Genomic DNA, 25,772 nt, shown 5'->3' with positions numbered 1-25,772 from the left:
AAGGGAGGGGAAGGGGTTCTTATTCCCGACACAGGTAGCCCCTATTGCTGTGTCGTTCCCCTAATGGCAGGCTTGGACCATACAGTCTAAGTTAATTCTGATAGGCTATTTTAAAGGGGGCAGGGGTATAAGCCAGAGTGGTGGGGTGAGTAGTTTGGTGGGAAGGATGATTACGGAACAGGTGACTAAAGGTGACTTAGGTCAGAGCAGGTGACCACAGGTGATTCAGGTCAAAAAAGTAACCAGGATGAGTCAGGACGGAGCAGGTGACCAGGGGAACAGATGTGAACTGCTGATTAAAACTGGTGGAAAATGTTGTTTACTGAAACTATGAGGAAGTTAAACTTAAAAATGGAGGACAAAGAACTGACCATACTGACATACTGATTCTTTGAAGAGAAATCTAGAACTCTCTATCCAACATCTAAAACCAAAGGACACACAACATTTGAAAAACATGGGAAAATATATACTAAGCATGTACCAACAAAACAAATGATAGAGTTGCTATAAAAATAATCAGATAAAATAGTCACTAAAGCAGTAGTAAGATCTCAATTTCTGAGAGTAGAATGCTTCAGTGAAGTTCTTTCACCAAACTTGAAAACTCTCAAATCAATAGTAATGATTCTTCAGACGTGGCACTTTCATTTTTTGTCCTTACTCTCCATAACTCCTTAGACTTCTGTCTTCACCCCCCATTGGCATCAGCCGCACTTGGAATCCTCCTCCCATTATCTGATCCCTCATTCCAGGCTCTCTACCTCAGTTCTTCCATCACTAACCACGACAGCCTTAACCTTGGGCTTTCCCCACTCTACTCACCAGACTTACTCGATTTCCCCAAATCCTCAAAACTCAACTTTTCCCATTTTATCTTGGCATGGAGGGGTTTGAGAGGCACCAATAAACGGTATCCAGTCCCCTTCTTGATCTCTGAACAGAGTGCAAAATAAAAGTAAAGCAAATGGAAGCACAAACTGTCACCTTTTTAAAGGATAAAGCTGACTTTCCAAAATTCTTATACTTAGTATCTTTTCTGAATACAGTAGCCACAGGCATTCATAATGATGTTTTCACTGTAGCTATACTTTAAGAATAGCCAACAGTCTCACTCACACAGGCTGTCATGTGAGTGATTAGTGACTGAGTATTGGACCAAGTACAATGATCTGGAATAAGCATAGGACAGATTTTGACCTGGTAGAGAATGTGTCTCTCTCCTTTCAAAAAAGGCCTAAAAGTGACATAAAAAAGAGCCGATGAGAACAAGATCAAAACAGTTTACTTATAACCCAGATTGACTCTGAAAATGTTAACATATTATTGGAGTTGGGCATTTACCAAAACCTGTCATAGGAAAAAAGTAACTTAAATCTCAAATAACACAAATCCTTTTTTCTTTCTTCATAAGAGTGGAAAAGGGAATTGCTGATTGGTCCTGAATTTCTCGTTCTTCTCTAAAACACTTTCAGCGAAATGAGAATGGTCTTGACTGTTAATGCAGAGGACCAGGATCCTGGGTCAAAAGAGTTTCTTTTCAGCCACAGGTATTATTTCACATTCTAGCTGGAGAGAGAAGGCATAAACAAAAACAAAAAGAAACGGAAAGACATAAATACCTGTTGAAGAAATGGAAGAGATATCACAATGTGTCCGGAATTGGTGGGTTCTTGGTCTCACTGAATTCAAGAATGAAGCCGCCGACCCTCGCGGTGAGTGTTACAGTTCTAAAGGCGGCGTGTCCGGAGTTTGTTCCTTCTGATGTTCGAATGTGTTCGGAGTTTCTTCCTTCTGGTGGGTTCGTGGTCTCGCTGGCTCAGGAGTGAAGCTGCAGACCTTCGCAGTGAGCGTTACAGTTCTTAAGGCGGCACGTCTGGAGTTGTTCGTTCCTCCCAGTGGGCTCGTGGTCTCCCTGGCTTCAGGAGTGAAGCTGCAGACCTTCGCGGTGAGTGTTACGGCTCATAAAAGCAGTGTGGACCCAAAGAGTGAGCAGTAGCAAGACTTACTGCAAAGAGCAAAAGAACAAACCTTCCACAGTGTGGAACGGGACCCGAGCGGGTTGCCGCTGCTGGCTTGGGCAGCCTGCTTTTATTCTCTTATCTGGCCCCACCCACGTCCTGCTGATTGGTAGAGCCCAGTGGTCTGTTCTGACAGGGTGCTGATTGGTGCGTTTACCATCCCTGAGCTAGACATAAAAGTTCTCCACGTCCCCATCAGATCAGTTAGATACAGAGTATTGACACAGAGGTTCTCCAAGGCCCCACCAGAGCAGCCAGACACAGAGTGTCAATTGGTGCATCCACAAACCTCGAGCTAGACACAGGGTGCTGATTGGTGTGTCCACAATCCCTGAGCTAGACATAAAGGTTCTCCACATCTCCACCAGACTCAGGAGCCCAGCCGGCCTCACCCAGTGGATCCCGCACCGGGGCCGCAGGTGGAGCTGCCTGCCAGTCCCGCGCCGTACGCTCTCACTCCTCAGCCCTTGGGTGGTTGATGGGACTGGGCGCTGTGGAGCAGGGGGTGGCGCTCGTCGGGGAGGCTGGGGCCGCACAGGAGCCCATGGAGGGGGTGGGAGGCTCAGGCATGGCGGGCCGCAGGTCCCGAGCCCTGCCCCGCGGGAAGGCAGCTAAGGTCTGGTGAGAAATCGAGCACAGTGCCGGTGGGTCGGCACTGCTGGGGGACCCAGTACACCCTCCGCAGCCGCTGGCCTGGGTGCTAAGCCCCTCATTGTCCGGGGTCGGCAGGGCCGGCCGGCTGCTCTGAGTGGGAGGGCCCGCCAAGCCCACGCCCACCCGGAACTCCAGCCGGCCCGTAATCGCTGCGCGCAGCCCCGGTTCACGCTCGCGCCTCTCCCTCCACACCTCCCTGTAAGCTGAGGGAGCCGGCTCCCGCCTTGGGCAGTCCAGAAAGGGGCTGCCACAGTGCGGCGGTGGGCTGAAGGGCTCCTCAAGTGCCGCCAAAATGGGAGCCCAGGCAGAGGAGGCGCTGAGAGCAAGCGAGGGCTGTGAGGACTGCCAGAACTGTCACCTCTCAGCAAGACCAAAAGCTACTGTCAAAATAATTGAATACCATGCCGGGGGCAGTGGCTCACGCCTGTAATCCCAGCACTTTGGGAGGCCGAGGTGGGTGGACCATGAGGTCAGGAGTTCGAGACCAGCCTAGCCAACATGGTGAAACCCCCATCTCTAAAAATACAAAAATTAGCTGGGCACAGTGGTGTGTGCCTGTAGTCCCAGCTACTTGGGAGGCTGAGGCAGGAGAATCGCTTAAACCCAGGAAGCGGAGGTTGCAGTGAGCCGGGATCGCACCACTGCACTCCAGCTTGGCGACAGAGTGAGATTCATTCTCAAATTTTTTAAAATTAAAAAAACAAAAGAATTGAATTAAAAAAAGTTAGCAAAGATGGGCTGATAATATTGCTAAAGCATCTGTTTCAACGAAGAAAGGTAAGTGAAAACAAAGAAAAGAACCCCACCTAAGCTATAAGCTGGTAGCTAGAAACACGGGGAGAATCTAATGGTGAAACGACAAGTAAAATGTTACATAAAACAACAGTTGTTAAAGGGGGTGGGGTGGTAAGGCAGGAGTGCTGCCTCCGCTCAGCCCATGTCTCTGTCGCTAAGGAAAAATAACTCCATGGGAGTGAGTCAGATGAGATAGAACAGGAGGGGTCCTATCTCTGCTAAGTCAGCTGGGGAGACAGTGCGGGACAGACTTTGGAGTCTCGTGGAGTGGAAACCAGTGAGTCAGGGAGGAAGAACTCATCCCAGCTCCCACTCTGCAGCCACATCAAAGGTTGCAGGGATTAGCAAAAATGCCCACCCGGTTGCGCAAGCTATCCTGAATACCGAGAATCTAATCCACTTGATGAGTTTACTCAGCCAGCTTTTTGTGGACTTGGTACAAAATGCTCAAATGACTTTTAGTTAAAGGAAGCAAAACGGAAGAACAGTCCTCACGCAGCAACCTCATCAAAGTTCCTCAATGTAATAAAGCAACTCTATAACTCTGCTAATACCCTAACATAAAGCTATGATTGCCAAAACAAACAAACAAACAAACAAATTGTAGCCCCAGACTCCCTCTCTCTGGATGAAATAGTCTTGACTACGTAGATTGTTTGAAATTCAGTCCATCCAAGTAGTTGCAAGTCCAGAAATCAAAGAACAGGTACACTGCTCCCTCTACTGGCTTTGCAGCTGCAGGTACAGATGAATTTAAACCTGAAAGCAGACTTTTAGTCTTTATTTAGCTTTCTAGCATTTTCTTTTTTTTTTTTTTTTTTTTTTTTTTTTGAGACGGAGTCTCGCTCTGTCCACTAGGCTGGAGTGCAGTGGCACGATCTCGGCTCACTGCAAGCTCCGCCTCCCGGGTTCACGCCATTCTCCTGCCTCAGCATCTCCGAGTAGCTGGGACCACAGGCACCCGCCACCACGCCCGGCTAATTTTTTGTATTTTTAGTAGAGACGGGGTTTCACCATGGTCTCGATCTCCTGACCTCGTGATCCGCCCGCCTCGGCCTCCCAAAGTGCTGGGATTAAAAGCGTGAGCCACTGCGCCCGGCCGCTTTCTAGCATTTTCGCTAGAAAGTCTCTAATGACTAAAAAATAGAAGGGTGGTGCAAGTCTCTTAAAGTAAATCTTCAGTAAAGATTTATGGTAACTGTTAACAACAGATCACATTAAAGAGCAAAAAAAAAATGCTTAAAACCTTAAAAATAAACTCTGTTCATGTGATAATTCTTGAAACTTGAAATTTTCTGAGGTTGATTACCATGGAGTGTCAAGAATTAAATACAGGGAAAAAGAATTAAATATAGGAAACTAAGAAAAAAAAACTATTTTAGATGTTTCAAATAATGTTTCTGATGCATTTCCTAGCATCTCTTCTCTCAGTATTTGAAGAACTTTTGCCACTCTGTTCTTCAGTTACTGAATTGCACAAACTCATAGTGTCCCTGTAAGTCCTTTTTCCCTGAACTCTCTGAAAAAGACTATAGATGCATGGATTTTTAAGTAAAAATGAAAACTGTGGCATTCTCTGATTCTCAAAAACTAATAGGAATAATAGCCTAATGATACCAGCAATTGAACTCCTCTTAAAAGGAGCAAGCTGGCTCAGGCCTATAATCCTAGCACTTTGGGAGGCCGAGGCGGGCGGATTGCCTGAGCTCAGGAGTTCGAGACTAGCCTGGGCAACAAGGCGAAACCCCGTCTCTAGTAAAATACAAAAGAAATTAGTTGGGCATGGTGGCACGCACCTGTAATCCCAGCTACTCAGGAGGCTGAGGCATGAGAATTGCTTGAACCCAGGAGGCGGAGGTTGCAGTGAGCCGAGATCGCACCACTGCACTCCAGCATGGGTGATGGAGTGAGACTCTGTCTCTACAAAAAAAAAAAGAAAAAGAAAGCAGCAAACTGTGACTCAGATGACTTACCAGCTCTGTTTCCCCCTTATTGATTACCTAGCAAATGGTCCAAAGCTGATGCTCCAGAATATATGTCCTCTCTTGCAAAGCTCCAATTCCATACCTAACTGATTTATTCAACCAAATGCATTCATTTCATCATTTGATAAATATTTTCTGAGCACCTACAATGTGTAAGGCAATGTTGTAGGTGCTGTGGATACAGAAGTAGACAGATGACCTCACTGAAAAGTCAGAAGCTAGCTTGGTGAGTTCCCATTTATTTTCTTTACATATCAACGAATTTGTGCACTTCCACATATACTAAGGTCAAATTGCAAATCCATGAAGTGTTCCTTGACTAACTTGGGCCATGGGTTTCACATCAACTGATCTTCTGAAATATCCTGTCATGAAGCCACTACACATTTTCTGTCTAGGGTTGTTACTCATATCTGTTATTGCCTTGAATTAGTATTTAAAGATTTGACTGCCATCTGACTTTTCACATATGTTTGGTTTTCTCCTCAACTACATTAGAAATTATTTGACGTAAGAAATAACATGGCCTGACATAGAATGATATGAAAAGTCCTAAAAAGGTATAAAAAAAAATCATACTTAACAACTTTCTTGAAAAGAATAATATTACATTAAATAATCTATTAGCAAAGTTTTATATACTATAAAATTTAATTGGTTTTAATCCAAACTAGATTATTTTATTAATTATAAATTAATTAATATTAATTGTCATCCCCAGTGCAACTTCTAAGAAAATAATTCAAAATATATAGCAAAAGAATGGCAAGAGAATTAAGAGATATTTTTTAAAACACCCTTAGAGGTATACTCAAAATTGTATATTAAAAAGTTTCTACCACAAAAAGGCAATAATGGAGAAATAGTGGAACAAAAAGGACATAAAACATATAGAAAAAAATTTAAATGAAAAGCATAAATCCTACCTTGTTAGTAATTATATTACGTGTAAATGGATTAAACACTGCAATCAAAATACAGTTATTGACAGAATGGGTTTTGTTTTGTTTGTTTGTTTTTTGAGACAAAGTCTCACTCTGTGGCCCAGGCTGGAGTGTAGTGGCACAATCTTGGCTCACTGCAACCTCCGCCTCGCGGGTTCAAGTGAGTCCCCTGCCTCAGCCTCCCGAGTGGCTGGGACTACAGGCACCCATGACCACATCTGGCTAATTTTTGTATTTTTAGTAGAGACAGAGTTTCGCCATGTTGGCCAGGCTGTTTTCTAACTCCTGGCCTCAAGTGACCTGCCCACCTCGGCCTCCAAAAGTGCTGGGATTACAGACATGAGCACCATGCCCCGCCAACAGAATGGATTTTTTTAAAAAAAAGATCCAACTCTACTGTGTCTACAAGAGACACACTTTAGATTAAAGATACAAAGAGGTTAAAAGTAAGAAGATACCATGAAACCGTAACCAAAAGAGGGCTGGAGACCCATATTAATAGAAGACAAAATAGACTTTAAGACAAAGAAGATTTTTATGATGATAAAAGACCTAACAATTATAAACATATAAGCATCTAATACCAGAGTCCCAAAATCCATGAAGCAAAAACTTACAGGATTAAAGGAAGAAATGGATAATTTAGTAATCATGGTTGGAGGTTTCAGTTACCCAGTTTCAATAAGAAAATAGGAGACTTGAAAAATACTGCAATAAACTGAATGTGTCCTCCAAAAATGTATATGTTGAAACTCTAACCCCCGATGTGATGGCATTAGGAGATGAGGCTTTAGGGAGGTAATTAGATGATGAGGGTGAGGTCCTCATGAATAGTATTAGTGCCATTATAAAAAGGACACCAGAGAGCTATCTCACCATCTTGCTGCCACATAAGAGGTACAGCAAGAAGTCAGCATCTGCAACCTGGAAGAGAGCCCTCACCAGACCCAATCAGGCTGGCACCCTGATCTCAAACTTCCAGCCTCCAGAACTGTGAGAAATATACTTCTGTTGTCTATAAGCCATCCAGTCTGTGGTACTTTATTATATAGCAGCCCAAAGGGACTAAGCAAACATTATAAACCAACTTGACCTAACAGACATCAATTGAACACTCCACCCAATAACAGCACAATACACGTTTTTCTCAAATACACATGGAACATTCTCCAGGATAAACCATACATTATGACAAAAACCTTAATAAATTTAAATGATTGAAATAATACAAAGCATGTTCATCAATCACAATGTAATGACATTAGAAATTAATTAGAAGTAAATTTGAAAAATTCACAGATATGTAAAAATTAAACAACATACTCTTAATAACCAGTAAGTCAAAAGGGATACCACAAGGAAAATTATAGTTTGAAATAAACGAAGATAAAGATCAAACATGCCAAACGTGTGGATGCAGCTGAAGAAGTGCCTAGAGAGATTAATAGCTATATAAATATCTATATTTAAAAGAAGAAATAGCTCTAATCACTAACCTAAACTTCCGTTTTCAGAAACCAGAAAAAGGAGAGCAAACTAAACCCAAAGCAAAATGGAGGGAAATAATAAAGATCAGAATGGAAATAAATGAAATAGAGAATGTATTAATAAAAACAAGAGTGAAAATTCAAAATTGACAAACATATCTGGACTGACCAAAAGAGAGAGAGAAGACTCATATTACTAAAACTAGGAATGGGGCCGCGGGGAGGGAGACCATCAGGATAAATAGCTAATGCATGTGGGGCTTAATACCTAGGTGATGGGTTGATAGGTGCGGCAAACCACCATGGCACACGTTTACCTATGTAACAAGCCTGCACATCCTGCACATGTATCCCAGAACTTAAAATTAAATTAAATTTTAAAAATAAAATAAAATGTAATGAAAAATGAATGGAAGAGAGGGCATCACTCCCAGCCTTACAGAAATTAAAAGGATAATAAGGGAATACTATGAACAACTGCATGTCAACAAATTAGACAACCTAGATAAAATGGACAAATTCCTAGAGAGACACAAACTACTGAAACTGATTTATAAAGAAAATCTGAATACATCTATAATAAATAAAGAGGTTGAGTCTATAATGAAAATACTTTGCACAAAGTCAAGTCTAGGCCCATGGGTGAATTCTACCAAACATTTAAAGAAGAATTAACATTCTTTCTCAAACTCATCCAAAAAAAAAAAAAATAGAAGAGGAAGGAACACTTTCCAAATCATTCTATCAATATAAACACAAAAATCTTCAACAGAAACTAACAAACTGAATCCAGTCATATATAAAAAGGATCATACACCATGACCAGTGTGAGTCATAATACAAATGCCAAGTCTATTTAACATATGAAATAAGCCAATGTAATATACCACATTAATGAAATGAAGAAAAAAAAACACATGATCATCTCAATCGACTGACAAAATTCAACAACTTTTCAAAATAAGAAACACTGAAAAAATAGAAATAGAAGGAAACATTATCAATTCAATGAAGGACATCTACTAACGTCTCATAGTTAACATCACACTTAATGATGAAAGACTGAATATTTTCCCCTAAGATCAGGAACAAGACAAAAGTGTTTGCTGTTACCACTTCTAGTCACCGTTGTACTGAAGGTTCTAATCAGAGCAAGCAGGCAAGGAAAAGAAATAAAAGCATCCAGACTATAAAGGAAGTAAAACTATCTCTATTCACAGGTGATGTGATGTTGTATGTAGAAAATCCAAAGAAATCCACAAAAAAAAAATTTATTAGAAATAACAAATGAGTTTAGCAAGGTTGTAGAAGATCAAGATACAAAAATCAATTGTATTTCTATATACTATAAATTAACCATACAAAACTGAAATTTTAAAAATTTCTAAATAGTTTCTAATAGCATCAAAAAGAATATAATAAATAAATACAATGAATAAAGAAGAACTACAAAAAATTAATGATGGAAGTGCAAGAATTATACACTGGAAAATACAAAACATTATTTAAAAAAAAAATTTAAAGAAGGCATAAATTAATTGAAACACATCCTGGATCAGAAGACTTAATATTGTTAAGGTGGCAATATTCACTAAACTGATTTACAGATTCAACCTAATCCCTTTCATAATCCCTGCTGTATTTTTTTTGCAGAAATGGACAAGCTGATTCTAAGATTCATATGAAAATGCAAGAGACCTGAATAGCCAAAATAATATTGAAAAAGAACAAAGTTGGGAAACTCACACTTTCCAGTTTCAAAACTTACTGCAAAACTACAGTCATCAAAACAGTGTGGGCCAGGTGAGTGACCCATGCTTGTAATCCCAGCACATTAGGGGTCTGAGTCAGGAGGATTGCTTGAAATCAGTTTAAAACCAGCCTAGGCAATAAAGTGAGGTCCCATCTCTACAAAAAAATAACTTTAAAAATTGGCTGGGCATGGTGGCACATGCCTGTAGTCTTAGCTATGTAGTAGGGTGAGGTGGGAGGATCAATTGAGTCCAGGAGTTCGAGGCTGCAGTGATGCAGTGAGCTACGATCATGCCACTGCACTCCAGCCTGCAGGACAGAGCAAGATCCCATCTCTAAAAATAATCATTGTGCTCCTGGCATAGAGCTAAACATATAGATAACAGAATAGAGTTGAGAGTCCAGAAATAAATCCATACATCTATGGCCAATTGGCTTTGGTCTGACAAGTATGCCCAAGACAATCAGTGGAAAAAGAATAGTCTCTTCAACAAATGGCCCTGGGACAACTGGATATCTATGTGCCAAAGAATAAAGTTGGACTCCTATAACACTGCATATACAAAAATTAAAATGGATCACAAAAAATTTTAATGTAGTAAAGAAAGAAAAAAGAAAAAAAAGAACAGCAAGAGTGTTAATTTAGAAAAAAAAAATGGATCAATGACCTAAGAATAAGAGCTAACATCATAAAACTCTTAGAAGAAAACTCTTCATGACCTCAAACTTGGCAATGACACCAAACGCACAGGCAACAAAAGAAAAAAATAGATAAATGAGACTTCATCAAAATTAAAATATTTTGTATATCAAGGACATTATCAAGAAAGTGGAAAAGCAGCCTACATATTGGGAGAAAATATTTCCAAATCATATATCAAATAAGGGTTTAGCATCCAAAATAAATGAAGAATTCCCACAACTCAACAATAAAAATACAAGCAACCCACTTAAAAAATGGGCAAAGGAGGCCAGGCACGGTGGCTCACTCCTGTAATTCCAGCACTTTGGGAGGCTGAGGCGGGTGGATCATGAGGTCAGGAGTTCCAGACCAGCCTGGCCAAGATGGTGAAACCCTGTCTCTACAAAAAATACAAAAAAAAAAAAAATTAGCCGAGTTGCTGGTGGGGGCTTGTAATTCCAGCTACTCAGGAGGCTGGGGCAGGAGAATCACTTGAACCCAGGAGGTGAAGGTTGCAGTGAGACGAGATCGCACCACTGCACTCCAGCCTAGGCAACAGAGCAAGACTCCATCTCAAAAAAAAAAAAAAAAGTGGGCAAAGGATTGGAACAGACATTTCCCCCAGTAAGATATACAAATCACCAACAAGCAATTGAAAAGATGTTAACATCATTAAGCAAATCATCATGGGGAAATGCAAATTGAAACCACAGTGAGTTTTACCACTTAACACCCACTAGGATGGCTATAATGAAAAAGATACATAATAACAAGTGTTGGCAAGGATGTGGAGAAATTGGAACCATCATATATTCCTGGTAGTAAAGTAACGGTACAGCCACTTTTCAAAGCTGTTTGACAATTCCTCACAAAGTTATAGAGTTGCCATATGGATGCCATATGCCATTGTTGGGAGTGGACCCAGCAATTCCACTCCCAGGTGGGCTTTGATTTCTTAACAGAATTTTATTTCTTAAGAGAAATCAAAACCTATATCCATACAAAAACTGGTACACGAATGTTCATAGCAGCATTAATCATAATAGCAAAAAAGTGAAAACAACTCAGATGTCCATCAACTGATGAATGGATCAACAAAATGTGATTATTCATATAATAGAATATTATTTGGCCATAAAAAGGAATGAAACACTGACACAGGCTGCAACAGGAATAAATCTTAAAACATTATGCTCAAAGAAGCCAGTCATGAAAGGTCATACATTGCATGATTTAATTTATATGAAATGACCAGAATAGGCAAATCTATAGATACAGAAAGTAGAGTAATGATTGTCAGTAGCTCAGAAAGTTGTGGGGGTGCAAAAAAAAAGACTGCTAATGAGTATAGGGTTTCCTTTTGGGGTAATGAAAATGTTCTAGATGGTGGTGATGGTTGCACAAACCTGTGAATATACTTAAAACCACTGAACTGTACAATAAATTTAAAAGGAAAAGTGTTATAATATATGAATTACATCTCAGTAAACTTTTGTTTTTTCAGAAAATCCAGTCCAAGCCTGGGTAACTTCGCAAGACCCTGTCTTTTCAAAAAAAAAAAAATTAGCCAGGCATGGTGGTGTGTCCCCATGGGAGGTTGAGGTGGGAGGATCACTTGAGTCTGGTGGGTCAAGGCTGCAGTGAGCCATGATCACACCACTGCACTCCAGCCTGGGCGACAGAGTGAGATGCTGTCTCAAAAAAAAAAAAAAAAAATCCATTCCATCCTGGAAAACTAGGATGGTAAGATGGTATAGTTAATTGCATTCATTGATCTTTTTAATCTCTCACAATATATAGCAAGATGCCTTGTACTCACAGGCACCAAAATATATAGAAGGTAGTTCATAATACTTTACATCATTCACAAATCATTCCCAATAGTAGTTGAAGTTTCTCAAATGATTCACAAACTCCTGGAGGCAAAGTCCGTGTCTTAGATTTCACATACATCTATCACGATTAAACGTTGCATTGCAATTACACTGAGCCTCGAAATACTTGTAGTGTAGAAATGCCCAGTACCTTGGTATCTTCACTAATCTATAACTCTTTTTTTTTTTTTTTTTTGAGACAGGGTCTCGCTCTGTCACCCAGGCTGGAGTGCAGTGGTGCAATCATAGCTCACTGCAGCCTTGAACTCCCGGGCTCAAGTGATCTTCCTGCCTCAGCCTCTCAAATAGCTGGGCACATACCACCATGCCCAGCTCATTTTTAATTTTTATTTTGTAGAGACAGGATCTTGATATGTTGCCCAGGCTGGTCTCTAACTCCTGGGCTCAAGCGATCCTCCCTGCTCAGCCTCCCAAAATGTTGGGATTAAAGGTGTGAGCCACTGTCCGTGGCCAAACCTATAACTCTTGATTATTCAGGAGGCAGCACCATGCAGGAGTTAAGGGGGAGGATCCTGAGTCAGACTATCTAGGTTTAAATCCAATTGCTACAACTTAGTATGATCTTGGTGTCATTTGAATGATTCATTAAAAATAATAATCATAGTAATATGATGTTGGACAAATGGCTTAACATTTTTAAGCCTTTATTTCCTCATCTGTAAGGACAGGATTAATAATAATAGTCACCACCTGATAGGCTGCGTCAAGGCTTAAATGAAGGAAGGTGTGTAAGGCATGTACTTGGCCTGGCTTGTGGTTAGTGCTTATTATTCACTTAACCAACATTTATTGAGCACTGATTTTAATTTTCTGTCTCAAGGGAGAAAAGTTGAGGAAAAAAAAGACATGTAAATAAACCAGTGTAGTAAAGAGCTCTCTGAAAAACATCCAAAGACCAGAAGAGGGATTGCCAAGGCATGGGAAATCCTGTTGTGTATGTGGAATGGGGCAGGACACAGAATATCAAAGAACATTTTATATGAAAACTACCACTACAACACAGTGTTTAATTTTTTTTTTTTTTTTTTTTTTGGGAGATGGAGTCTCCCTTGGACACCAAGCTGGAGTGCAGTAGCGCGATCTTGGCTCACTGCAACCTCCGCCCCCCGGGTTCAAGTGATTCTCCTGCCTCAGCCTCCTGAGTAGCTGGGACTACAGGTGCATGCCACCACGCCCAGCTAATTTTTTGTATTTTTAGTAGAGACAAGGTTTCACCGTGTTGGCCAGGATGGTCTTGATCTTTTGACCTCATGATCCATTTAAATTTTTTTAAAGTATTCATTCCCCAGGTGGACAAAGAAAGGGAAATAAGGACATTCCAAACGGAGCAGGTGATGAGAGGAAAGCCTCATTTGTTCAGGGATCTAGGGTTAGCTTAGCAGGACAGGAGCACACCTGAGGTGAGGAGCAGTCACAGAAGGAGCCAGATCACAGCAGGCTCCTTTTCCCTCTTCACCAGGACTGATTGAATCACCAGGTGAATGGGACCCTCCCCTCCCCGTGCAGTGGAGGCACTTTCTTTGGTTGGTTTTATTTGTGGCATGGTTGTGTCCAAAGGCCATAAAGCAGAAGACAGGAAGGACGGAATGAACTTTTGCCGGGCTCCAGATGGCTTGAATATTTCTAAAGTATCCTGGTCCTTTTACTGCTGACAAGGCCGGCCCCTGTTCACTGGTCAGTCGTCATTGTGCACCCAGAGGCTCCAGTACAACTTCTGGGAGTGACACGTTTCCTTGGTTAAGTGTATCTGCATCTTGCACAAGCGCAGTTTCCCTTGTGTGCTCCCAGCATGCATTATTCCCACACCGGGCACCAGAAGGGCTGCAACAGGATGGCAGCTCCCAGAGGAGTCCCCTCAATTACCAATAAGCCTCTGTACATAAGCCCTCATCAGAGGTGATTATGGCCGCAGGTTAATCTAGTGGTTCCTCCTAATTAATAGCCTGGAGTATTGAAGGAGCCAGAAGTGACCACAACACTCCAAGTTTTTGGAAAACCCCAGCTGGCTAAGTGTCAGCCTTCCTTTAGACCAAACCTTGGTCTGTTGTTTAACCACATCACCCTTTCCTGGAATCCAGCCCTCTGGCTGACACCCTTCTGTGGAGACAGAGTGTCCCTCTTGCGGCTCAGAAATACTACTTAGTCTTTTTTCTGCCTCAGCATTCCCATTCCTCGGTCTTTCAGCTTCCTCCAATCCATCCTTAGTGTCTCTTGAAAATTTGCCACATCTTTTCCCACTCTGTTGTTCTAGTTTGTTATCTCCAGAGTTGTTTTTTTATTTTCCTTCAAAAAACTTGAAGCAGTTTTCTTTCCCTACTCCTTGATTTCCCAGTTTCTTTCTTTCCCTCTACCCCCCATCTCTCTTCTCCCACTCCTTCTGTATTTTTCTTTTGTATTGGCCTCAGATGAAAACAAACAGATTAATCACATTGCGTGTGTCATGGCAGTCTTGCTAGGTCCCATGCATGGTCCTCTGTTAGTTGGTTCGTGTTTTTTCTGATTGCTTGATTTTAGTAATGTAATAACCTTCCATGAATCTAACAACCACTGAAACAAAAATGAGGATCTCGCCGGGCACAGTGGCTCACGCCTGTAATCCCAGCACTTTGGGGCGGATCACGAGGTCAACAAATCAAGACCATCCTGGCCAACATGGTGAAACCCCGTCTCTACTAAAAATACAAAAATTAGCTGGGCGTGGTGGCTGCACGCCTGTAGTCTCAGCTACTTGGGAGGCTGAGGCAGGAGAATTGCTTGAACCTGGGAGGCAGAAGTTGCAGTGAGCCGAGATAGTGCCACTGTTCTCCAGCCCGGGCGACAGAGCGAGACTCTGTCTCAAAAAAAAAAAAAAAATGAGCTCAGCAATGTCCTCCAGCAATCCATTTGGTGGCTGGCTACCCCGCCAGCAAGCGCCCCACCCAGAGTAACCGGCTTGCTGGGTCTTGGGCTCCATGCCCTCCTTTCTCATTCTATGGCTTAATTCCAGCTACTCAACTATTCTATCTAAACTACTCTAGTTTTTTAGGTTTGTAAAAAGATGTAGCGCTGTATGTACTCTTTTTCTTTGTTTCTAGTGTTATTTTACAGATTATTTTTTACCTTTTATCTTAAAATAAGTTCAGGCCAGGTGCAGTGGCTCACACCTGTAACCCCAGCACTTTGGGAGGCCAATGCCCTCAGATCACTTGAGGTCAGGAGTTTGAGACCAGCCTTGCCAACATGGTGAAACTCTGTCTCTACTAAAATTACAAAAATTAGCCAGACATCACTTCTCGGCCTTTTGGCTAAGATCAGGTGTAGTATCTGTTCTTATAGTTTAATATCTGATACATTCTCTATCTGAGGACAATATATTAAATGGATTTTTGGAAATAGGAGATGGAATAGGAGATTACTCCATCCACTCCATGCATTGACCTGGTATTGCAGTACTTCCAGGAACGGTGCACCAAAAAAAAAAAAAATTAGCCAGGCATGGTGGTGTGTGCCTGTAATCCCAGATACTTGGGAGGCTAAGACAGGAGAATCACTTGAACCCAGGAGGCAGAGGTTGCAGTGAGCTGAGATCTCACCACTGCACTCCAGCCTGGGCGACAGGGTGAGACTCCATCTCAAAAAAAAATAAAAATGAAAATAAGTTCAAACTTACAGAAAAGTTGCAAGGATAATATAAACAACTCTATAATAGCTTTACCACAATATACAATTATAACATATGGTAATATATTATAACATAATATAGTATTACATATAATATTAATATATTAATTATGTGAATATATAATATATATTATTCTACAAATCATTTGAAAATAGGTTACATATATCTTACTTTTTTGCTCCTTAATATATCCATGTGTATTTCCTAAGAACGAGGCAATGCTTATATAACCACAAATGAGGAAATTTAACATAGATACCATACTTGTATCTTATATATAGTCCATGTTTACGTTTTGTCAATTGTCACAATAATACTTTTTATAGCAATTTTTTCAAGGACATAATCTGGTCCAGAATCACATATTATGTTTAGTTGTTCTGTCTCTTCAGTCTTCTTTAATCTGAAACATTTCTCCAGCCTTTTTGTGACATTAACACTGTGAATTTCAGGAGTTTTAACATGTCTGTGACTGGTATTTTATTAATGTGCCTCAATTTATGTTCTCCTGATGTTCCTTTTTGCTGGAAATCAGGTTGTGTGTTTTGGGCAGAAATATCACAGAAGTGGTGCTATGTTCTTCTTAGGAAATCACATTCAGAGGTCCCTTGTTGGTGATATTAGCTTTGATCTCTTGGTTACAGTGCTACCTCGTGTCTCCAGATTGTAGGTTTGCATATGTTCTTGGGGGAGTTACTATTTCACTTAATATTACATTGCTAAGATTTATCCATATTGTTACATGTCACCTGTCTCCCTTAAGCATTCTCTCTCTCTCACACACACACACACATAAATTTTCTCACCTTTCTTTTTCTTTTTTTTCCTTCTTATCATGTTGCTATAGTTCAGATATTTGACCCCATTGAGTGTCATGTTGAAATTTGATCCTTAGTGTTGGAGGTAGGGCCTGGTGGGAGGTGTCTGGATGATGGGAACAGATCCCTCATGAACGGCTTGTTGCCATCCTCATAGTAGTGAGTTCTCACTTTATTAGTCCCCACAAGCACTGATTGTTGAAGACAGCTGGCACCATGCTTCCTGTAGAGCCTGCAGAACTGTGAGCCAAATAAGCATCTTTTCTTTATAAATTACCCACCCTCAGGTATTCCTCTGTAGCAACACAAAATGAACTAAGACACATGTCTTTCATTTTCCAGCCACATTCTTTACTCAAAATCAGTTTTGGGAGGATACAACTCCTAGCTAAATTATGTACATTCTCTTGTTCAATTCCTACAGACTAGGCCAGACGCAGTGGCTCATGCCTGTATTCCCAGCACTTTGGGAGGCTGAGATGGGTGGATCACCTGAAGTCAGGAGTTCAAGACCAGCCTGGCCAATATGGCAAAATCCTGTCTCTACTAAAAATACAAAAAAAAATTTATCCAGGCGTGGTGGCGCATGCCTGTAATCCCAGCTACTCAGGAGGTTGAGGCAGGAGAATCACTTGAACCCGGGAGGTGGAGGTTGCAGTGAGCCAAGATTACACCACTGCACTCCAGCCTGGGCTACAGAGCAAGACTCCACCTCAAAGAAAAAAAAATTCTACAGACTAAATCTCCAAAGATTGATATATAATGTACCAAGAATATGTGTTGCTATGAAAATAGGTGGCCTAGCAATAAAGCAGGTATCAAAGAGATCGAAAAGGGATCCTTCACCCTTTACTCACTCAAGCTGTCAGCATTTATTAACTGAGTAACTATTATGTTCCTAGCACCTCATTTGGCTAGATCAGAGCATGATAAAGAACAAAACTACAAAGGGCTTACAAGCCCGAAGCTCTCCTTCCCAGCAGTGGACATCCTTCTCATGCTTCAAGGCACAGCTCAAATGTCATCTCCTCTGTAAAGCTGCCATTTACTGCTTCAAACCTAAGTCTTTAACTGGGGACTTAACTATCTTCCAAGCACAGCATTAGATGCTTTCACTCACAGTTGTGCTGAAGGGTGGGTGTTACCATCTTCACTTCTCCAGTGAGTAATTTGAGAATCAAAATTTTAAAGGACTTAGATGTAGCCATACACTCAGTAGGGGACAGGGCCAAAATTGGCCCACGCCTGACTTCCAAGTTGATTGGTTTTCTCATCATTCCATGATAGGTACTAGAAAGTTAAGTGCTTTTACCTGAAAACACATATAACATCTTGCTTATAGCTCAATTACAGTGGTTATTGCACTGAATTCTATTTAGGTATGTTCGCATCCCTCCTCTGAAATTGATTTTGAGCTGCTTGAGCAAAAGAATTAAGTCTTCTTCATCGCTGAGTTCCCAGAACCTAGCAGAGTAACTGCAAATACAGCCAAGCCTTATTATTCACAAATTCCATATTTGAGAATTCACCGAAATTTGTCACTTTCAAATCTATGTTTAGTGCACTTTTGTGGACATGTGCATGTACAGAGCAGCGAAAAGTTGAAACCCTCAATGTGCAAGTTTCCAGCAGACGTAAAGCAAGGCTTTGTTTTGCCTTGTTTCACCTCTCATACCATAAACAAGTGTTCTTCCTGCAGTCTGTCTATTGCCATATTTTTTGCAGTTTATGGTTTTTGTTGGTGATTTTACTATTTTAAATGGCCCTGAGTATAGTGATGAAGTGTTGTCCAGCATGCCAAAGCACAAGAAGGCTGTGATGTTATTTACAGAGAAAATATATGTGTTAGACAAGCTTTGTTCAGGCACAAGTTACAGCACTGTTGGCCATGAGTTCAATGTCAGTAAATCAAACAGATATTAAATAAGATGTCATTAAACAGAAACATACATAACACAAGGTTATGTATTGATTGGTTGACAAAAAAATGTGACCAGAGATTCAAAGGAATCTAACCTTGTATTTCTCCTACGAGCAATTGTTTGGTATTCACTAATTCATAGAACATAACTACTACAAATAAAATCAACTGTAGTGGGTGATCAATAAATGTATAATGAAAGAATGAAGGAAAAAAGACACGTGTTAGAGAAATGACATTGACAAGTGGAAAGCTGTTTCATGAACTCACATGAAGCCAAACAGAAAGAAAAACAAAATTATATATTGATATAATAAAGAAGGGCCAAATTACATAGTCTAGGCCAAAATTATATTATCATAAAATAAGGATAACATACAAAGAAGAAGTAATAAATGTACACTTCCTACTCAATCAGAACAAAATATTTTGCCACAACTTCTTTCCAAAAGAATGGGTTATTTTTATGCTAATTCAGGTGCATCTAGCTGCTCTGGATTTAATACTCCACAGTAACTTTTCTGTTGATATCTCACTGAGCATATTCCAATCCTATATATTTTATATTTGTAAAAATACAATAGTACTACATTTTGAGCCGTTAGAGTTCTCAAGGGCTCACTATCACTGTTTTCCAAATGTTATATTATCAAATGTTTCCTTACTAAATAACACAGCATGATTATCTCCACTTTATTTTTTTTTAATAGAGACAGCTATTTTGCCCAGTCTGGTGTTGAAACCCCAGGCTCAAGCCATCCTCCTGCCTCAGCCTCCCAAAGTGCTGGTTATAGGCATGAGTGCTGTGCCTGGCCCAATCTCCACTTAAAAAAAAAAATGTGCTAGAATGTTTATCTTTGAGCTCTTCTTAAAGCAAGGAGAAGAAATGTATTGAATCTTTAAACTTACTGTATAAAGCAGATTCTACACTGTAGCACACTGGAAAAGGGCCTGACCTGCCATTTCCGCAGCCATGTGATTGTGGTGAAAGCAGACATAACATTATGGCTCAAACAGAGCAAAGATGAGCTTACAAAGTACATGGTTTAAGTAACTCCAGAGCTTTGGGACACAGATCTCTTTCTTCAGGACACGTATCTCATGTAACCATAATCATGATTGATGGTGGGGAATTTTAAAAACAGAGTATCCCCAAAACCTTCCAGACTTAGTTATACCACAGCTAAATCAGGTGATTCCAACACATGATTCACATCCCACAAAAAAATGAAATGTTTACAAAAACAAGTCTCTTAAAGGATAAAGTAGCCTTTTCTCAAAATCCATTCAAAATTTAAGCCAATCTTTCTGTGTTTTGTTTGACAATTGCTGTTACTTATGCTAAAATAAAATATTCATACATACAATTTTCACACACATACAATTTTCGCATACAAACACATATGCAATTTTTGCATCTAAGTTTCAGGGTCCTGGCATATTTTAAATGCCATTGTCTTAGTATAGGTAGGTCATAAATCAAGTCTATTATTATACTGATGTATATGTATTTTTTATTATGGAAATTTATAATCATATACCAAAATAGTAGAAAGAATAGTAAAACAAACTACCAAGTACAAGTCACTCAGCTTTAAAAATTATCAGGGATATTACATATTACTTTTTTGAACACAAAGAAAAGAGTATACAACAACCTGACTTTTCCTGCCAACATCTACAGCAAACAGTACCACCACTACCAGTACTAAATGCTTTATAGAATATGAGCTGTTTGACCTGAAAACACATTCAGTTTTAATCTGAAATGTCCAGGGGATCAGCTGTTTAGGGCAGCTTTCCTAAATCCCTCAAAAAATAAAGTTGACGCTAAAAATTCATGTTGATTATAAAAATATGACTTTTAATAAGAGATTTGCTATTTATTATTATAAAGTTATGCATTTCATTTTGTAAAACTTGCAAATACAATCACATAAATTTGCATATAGAAGAGTATTTATGATATTGTGAAATCATAGTTCATTTTCTTTGGTGTGATAGTGTTATAGTTAAGTGGGAATATTACTTTATTTTTAGGAGATACATAATGAAGTATTTCAGGTAGAAATGTTATAATGTTTGCAACTTGCTTTCAAATGGTTCAGTAAAGTTTGGAGGGTGGGTGGGTGTGGGTGTGTGTGTAGATCAGGGATTGGCAAATTTGTTCTGTAAAGGACTGGATGCTAAAATTTTAGGCTATGAAGATCAAGAAGCAAATTCAAAGCTATTTTACAGGTACCTATACAACCAGATAAAATGTTGCTGTTTAAAATATAAAACTCCTTTTTAATTAAGAGCTGTACAAAAACAAGTGATGGCCCAGATTTGGCCTTGAACCATGATTTGTCAACTCCTAATATGGATAGATGAGTGGATGGATGGCTAGAAGATGATAGATAGATAGATAGATAGATAGATAGATAGATAGATAGATAGATAATTAATACATAGATAGATGATAGAGAAAGTATGAGATCTTGGGGATATCTGGGCTGTTAAAAAATTATATATGGGAAAACATAAACAATTATTGAATCTGATTGGAGGGTATATGGATGTTCATTGTATTAGTCTTTCAAATTTTCTGTATGTTTTTATGTATTTGCATTTTCTCCCTGTTTTCATAATAAAAACTGGGGGGGATGCAAATACATAAAAATATAATGAAAATAAATATAATCCATAATATCTCACACTTAGAGATTAGCACCTTTTGCATCTTGGCAAATTACCTTTTATTTTTAGTTCCTCCGGAATGTGTTTTTCTTCCAACCAAGATGAGATCCTACTCCATATAAAATTTTATAGCTTGACATTTTAATTTAAAATTCACTCATAAACATTTTCACAAGTCATCATCATGTTAATGGACACATAATATTCTGTGGAACAAATGGTTAAAAGGTTTTAACTATTTCTCAATTGATGGACATTTCGTTTGTTTCCAATCCTTTACCCTTATAAATATTTCTTAACGTGATTTTAATCTATTAATGTATTGTCTTCTTAAGAAAAGGTCTTGGTGATCATGAGTATAGATAATGCTATTTTGTTGTGTCACTATGTTTTACTTTTGAGGGGAAGAAAGAGAAAACATGATAAAAAATGATAATATTGCTGGAAAAAGCATTTTCATATCTTAAAGTCCTTGTAAATTAGTTACCTTGAGAGGATAAAGTAGATAATATGAATAAGAAAAATCAACGAAGTTTTTAGTTGTATAAAATATGCATAATACAAACATCATCTTAACCATTTTAAATGTACAATTTAATGGCATCAAGTAAATTCACAGTGTTGTGCAACCATCACCACCATTCATCTGCAGAACTTTTTCGCAATCCCAAATTGAAACTCTATACCCATTGAACGCTAGTCCCCATTGCCCTCTCCTGTCAGCCCTTGGTAACCTCCATTCTACTCTCCGTCTGTACAAATTTGCCTATTCTGAGTACTTCATATAAAAGGAATCATATAGTATTTGTCCTTTTGTGTCTAGCTTTTTTCCCTTAGCTTAATATCTTCAAGCTTCATCAATGTCGTAGCATGTATCAGAATTTCATTCCTTCTTAAGGCTCAATAATATTCTGCTGTATGTCTCTATCACCTTTTGCTTATCCACTCATCATTCAATGGACACTTAGTTTGCTTCCTCCTTTTGGCTTTTGTAAATAATGCTGCTGTAAACATGAGTGTGCTGGTGTCTCTGTGGGACACTGCTTTTACCTCTTTTGAGCATATATACCTAGAAGTGGAATTGCTGTTTAACTTTTCGAGAAACCACCAAACTGTTTTCCTAACAAAGCTATTTGATAATAAATGTTAGGCATTAATGATTTTATTTTCGATGTGTGTTGACTTGCTGGCCCACACAGCCAGATCTGGCCCTAGTACGTGTCCATTCTTCCACCTGACTCCCACCCACACTTCATTGAAGTCATACTCACTGCTTGCCCATTTCTGGCTCTTCAGGCACATGCTCTGCCTGGAACATCCTTCCCAGATATGCACAAAGTCCACACACCTCACTTCTCAGGGCTCTGCTCCCATGTCCCCTCCTCAGAAAGGCTGTCCTACCTTGACCACCCTATTTAAAGTAAAAGTAATACCCTGTCACTCTCTATCTTAACTTCCTGCTTCTGTTTTCTTTCTAGTACTTATCACCACCCAATCTACTAAATGCTTATTTGCCTTTTTCTGTCTTTCCAGTTGTATGTAAGCTTTAGGAGAGCAGAGACTTTGTCTACGATGTTCACTGCAGTAACCCCTATTCATAGTCTCACACTTAGTAGTTTTTCCATAAATATCAGTTGGATGATGGAACAAATGAATACCAGACCAGGGCCCAGTCACTAGTCAAGACTTGGCCTTCTAGAAAGATCCATCTCATCCAGGACTTCTTAGACTCATATGTTCGGTGTATTTGCTGTAGTTGTGATTATGCTACATAGTAATTCCTTCTATGCATCTATTCTCTGTAGACATTAAGCTACACATTTTGTGATAACTTGTTTCTATTTTCTATTTTGAAAACAATTAAAATTATGAAAAAGTTACCAGAATAGTAGGACGAACACCATATACCTTCTGCCCAGGTTCATCAATGTTAGCAGCTGAACACAGTTGCTTTATCTCCCTCTCTCCCATATATTCATTATTGTTAGTGTTATTCTGAGAATCTTGACAACATTACTCTTAAACTTCTTCCTAAAACATTTGAACACCACTGAAGAGCTGACTTCCTCAGAGTTTCCCATTTTTGCACTAAATGTCCTCTGAGACCTAACCAATCTTGAGTGGACCAGTTAAATGGCATCAAAAAAAGTTAACAAACCCAGAAGCAATTTTAAAGGATAAAGTTAAGTTAACTTGGCCGGGCGTGGTGGCTCACGCCTGTAATCCCAGCACTTTGGGAGTCTGACGTGGACAGATTACCTGAGATCAGGAGTTTGAGATGAGCCTGGCTAACATGGTGAAACCCCGTTTCTACTAAAAATACAAAAAATTAGCCAGGTGTGGTGGTGCACGCCTGTAATCCCAGCTATTCGAGAGGCTGAGGCAGGAGAATCGCTTGAAACCGGGAGGCAGAGGTTGCAGTGAGCTGAGATCGCACCATTGCACTCCAGCTTGGGCAACAAGAGCGAAACTCCGTCTCAAAAAAAAAAAAAAAAAAAATGTTAAATCGACTTTTCGCCAACCTAAAGTTAACATCATGTATTAGGAGTCACAGTTCATGGTTCTCTAATGCTGTCTAGGCTTACCCTGTAAAGACACACAGGCAGAGAAAGACAGAGAGAGGGAGAGAGAGAGAGTTCTGCCCCAAATACATTTTGCCAAAATGAGCGTGTGACATGTTAAAGCATCATTTCACACCTCCATTGTAATTTAACTTTCTACTTACATAGATTTTGCTCTGAGTCCATTCTCATCGCAGCTTTATGGGAAAAATCACCAAATCCCTGTACAAAGAAATGCTGGGATTTTTTTTCTTTAACTCTACTGCCATCTAGTGTTGAGAAAAGAGAATTCTGGACTCTGCAAAAAAGAATGTATATTATTTGCTTGTATATCTAGACTCAAACCTGTTTTATGGCAGAATAAATTTGGAAACTATATCCACCATGATCTTTTTGTTTTATTTTGGATTCAGTAAAATTTCTAAGAAAAAAATGCTTCAAAAATTAGACCATAGGCCGGGCGCGGTGGCTCACGCTTGTAATCCCAGCACTTTGGGAGGCCGAGGCGGGCAGATCACGAGGTTAGGAGATCGAGACCACGGTGAAACCCCGTCTCTACTAAAAATACAAAAAATTAGCCGGGCGTGGTGGCGGGCGCCTGTAGTCCCAGCTACTCGGAGAGGCTGAGGCAGGAGAATGGCCTGAACCCGGGAGGCAGAGCTTGCAGTGAGCCGAGATTGAGCCACTGCACTCCAGCCTGGGTGAAAAAGCGAGACTCTGTCTCAAAAAAAAAAAAAAAAAAATTAGACCATATTTCACATTATCCTGAAGGCAAGATGGACAATAAGGCTTGGTTTTCCCAGCGACCCTTTGGCCCATTTGGCATCACAAAGGAGTTCCCCTTCTTCCTTTACCACCCAGCTATTTGTCTGGTTCTTTGGCATGTCTTCTTTGTGATGCTTACTGGTCACTGGCTGTTTCCTGTCACTCCTGTGGGAATGTGAGCTCCCAGAAAGCAGAGATTTTGCCTTTTTTTTTCTTTCCTGCTTTGTTCACTGATACATCCCAAATTACTAGAGCAAAGCCTGGAACATACATGACAAGCATTTAATAATTATTTATTCAGTAAATAAAGGGATAAATGAAGGAATGGTGGGAACCATTCTAGAAATGGGTGTAAAGGCATACTAGGGGACTTCGAAAAGGTCATGGGGGCCAGGCACAGTGACTCACGCCTGTAATCCTAGCAATTTGGGAGGCCAAGGCAGGAGGATTACCTAAGGTCAGGAGTTCAAGACCAGCCTGGCCAGCATGGTGAGACCCAGTCTCTACTAAAAATACAAAAATTAGCCAGGCATGGTGGTGCGCACCTGTAATCCCAGCTACTCAGGATGCTGAGGTAGGAGAATCACTTGAACCTGGGAGGCAGATGTTGCAGTGAGCCAAGATCATGCCACTGCACTCCAGCCTAAACAACAGAGCAAGACTCCGTCTCAGAAAAAAAAAAAAAAAAAAGAATTAAAAGATAAAAATACCAGCCTGGCCAACATGCTGAAATCCCATCTCTACTAAAAATTGAACGATTAGCCAGGTGTGGTGGTGTGTGCCTGTAATCCCAGCTACTCGGGAGGCTGAGGCACAAGAATCATTTGTGCCCAGGAGGTGGAGATTGCGGTGAGCCAAGATCGTGCCACTGCATTCCAGCCTGGCCAACAGAGCCAGACTCTGTCATAAATAAATAAATAAATAAATAAATAAATAAATAAATAAATAATATAAACTTTATTTCCCAACATAAGCTTCATCAAGTTCAAGATACTTTTCTAAGTGATGATACCAACCATTTTGTCCATCCCTAAAGAACTGAGGGGCCTGGGAATTTAACCATGTTCATGTTGTCTTTTCTGTGTTATAAACTGAGGAAAGATGGGTGATCTTTAAAGATTTTTTTAAGAATAGAAAACAGAAAGAAGTCAG

At 39.9% G+C, this 25,772-nt stretch overlaps 1 protein-coding gene and 1 non-coding gene across 2 annotated transcripts in view; both read left to right on the top strand.

Annotated features, from left to right (window-relative positions):
- TUT7 (terminal uridylyl transferase 7) overlaps positions 1-25,772 on the top strand; it is a 335,549-nt gene that overhangs the window by 190,591 nt on the left and 119,186 nt on the right. The window lies entirely within an intron of this gene.
- Positions 15,480-15,669, top strand: LOC116476075 (U2 spliceosomal RNA). The gene has a single exon (XR_004250141.1). It is a non-coding gene; the product is annotated as a U2 spliceosomal RNA (small nuclear RNA).

This window comes from Hylobates moloch, unplaced genomic scaffold, assembly GCF_009828535.3.
Source record: "Hylobates moloch isolate HMO894 unplaced genomic scaffold, HMol_V3 SCAFFOLD_10, whole genome shotgun sequence".
Taxonomy (NCBI): Eukaryota; Metazoa; Chordata; class Mammalia; order Primates; family Hylobatidae; genus Hylobates; species Hylobates moloch.
This window is presented reverse-complemented; position numbering and strand designations above follow the sequence as displayed.